Raw genomic sequence first — 1762 nt, 5'->3', positions numbered from 1 at the left:
GTGTCGAGTTGGGTGCCTGATGGGTGCTTCTTGTCAAGTTTTAGTCGTCGGGACTCATTTCGAGCCTTAGAGGTCGTTTCTTGTCCGGTTGCCCTGTCTTCGACCTGGGAACCCAATTTTGGTCCTCGGGTCCCATTTTTTTTTGTCTCGCATCCCACTTTTGGCCTGTGGCCTTTTCGGGGTCGATTCTCGTTTTGGGCATCAGAGCATGTTTCTTCTCCTAAAACCCAATATTTGTTTATTAAGTCTCGGAACACATTTTTGTTCTCGTGGACCCATCATGGGTCTTGGAACGCATTTGTGGTCCTTGGGTCCCATTTTGCATCCCGAAACTTGTGTTTTGGTGCTTGATCCCTATTTTGGGTGCCCACCTTGCACCAAGTGCGCACCCGGGGCAAACCGAGCGCCTTGGTGCACCGGGGCAAGATCGAGCGTGCACCCGAGGCGCCCCGAACATGCACCAAGGTGCACTCGGCCCACATGTGAGCGCAGGTCGTTGCGCCCGAGGTGGTGTGTGGGCACCGCGTTGCAGACGGGACACTGCACGCACACGACGCCCCCTCCAGGTGCACGCACGTAGGCCGGGCCGGGTGCACACCCGACGCCCTAGCAAGGTGCGCGCACCCGGGCAGGGCTCACACTTGGCGAACGGGGCGCACTTCGCGAGGGAGGGTGTGCACCTCGACGGGGGTGGGTGGCCGGGGTGGATTCGCACGTGGGTCGCGGTTTGCTAAGTACACACTGCGACAAGCTCATAACGGGTGCGATCATACCAGCATTAGTGCACCGGATCCCATCAGAACTCCGCAGTTAAGCGCGCTTGGGCCGGAGTAGTACTGGGATGGGTGACCTCCCGGGAAGTCCCGGTGTTGCACCCTTTTTTAGTTTTTCGCCGGGCGTCGCAATGCTATTTGAATAAACCTTTTGCCCGTTTGCGTTCTCGTCGGGGCCGGGCCGGGCCGGGGTGCGCTGCCCGCACTACCGCGCGCGCGGGGGCGACACCGAGCGCGCACCCGAGGCACCCCGAGCACACAGGCCACGGTGCAACCCGGGCGTTGTGCGCGCACCCCGGTGCGCCCGAGGTGCTGCGCGCGCACCCAGGTGAAATCGGTGTGCACCTCGGCCAGTGCGCGCTCGGTCGAGTCGCGCACGTTGGCCAAGGTGCACGGTGATGTTTCTTACTCTAAGGTTCCGCACCAGACGCCCGGGACAGGTGAGCGAAGCTGGGCGGGGCCGGGTGCGCGGCCAGGGCAGGTGCACGCAGCTGGAGAGAGCTTTGGAGCACACTTCGGAGCGCACCAATGATGCGCTCCATTCAAAAGTTTCCTGAAAAGGCAAAAAAAGTTGAGATTATAGAATTTCCCACTTGAGAGATTGTAAAAAAAAAAAATTTAAAATGAAGGAAACGCGGGTGCCAAGGTGTGCGCAGCCCAGCCAAGGTGTGCGCACCAAGGCGCCCACCCTGGCAAAGGTGCACGCAAGGTGCGCACCCGAGGCAAACCGGACAATTAACCCAACTTTCGACTTCGCGCGCACCTTGGAGCGCACTTCGGAGCGCTCCTTGGTGCGCACCAATCTTGGGCACCTCGGAGTGCACCATGGCGCCCACCAAGGTGCGCACCCGGGGCAAACCGAGCTCCGACTTCGTGCGCACCTTGGAGCGCACGAAAGGTGCGCACCATGGCGCCCACCAAGGTGCGCAGCCCAGCCAAGGCGTGCGCATCAAGGTGCGCACCCTGGCGAAGGTGCGCACCCGGGGCAA

The 1762-nt window shown here is 61.1% G+C and overlaps 1 non-coding gene across 1 annotated transcript; it reads left to right on the top strand.

Moving 5' to 3' along the window:
- Positions 1–759: 759 nt before the first annotated feature.
- On the top strand, positions 760–878 carry LOC131862505 (5S ribosomal RNA). The gene has a single exon (XR_009361518.1). It is a non-coding gene; the product is annotated as a 5S ribosomal RNA (ribosomal RNA).
- The last annotated feature ends 884 nt before the right edge of the window (positions 879–1762 follow it).

Source organism: Cryptomeria japonica, unplaced genomic scaffold, assembly GCF_030272615.1.
Source record: "Cryptomeria japonica unplaced genomic scaffold, Sugi_1.0 HiC_scaffold_43, whole genome shotgun sequence".
In the NCBI taxonomy this organism is placed as follows: Eukaryota; Viridiplantae; Streptophyta; class Pinopsida; order Cupressales; family Cupressaceae; genus Cryptomeria; species Cryptomeria japonica.
Note: the sequence above shows the minus strand (reverse complement) of the source record. Positions and strands in the feature narration are given on the sequence as shown.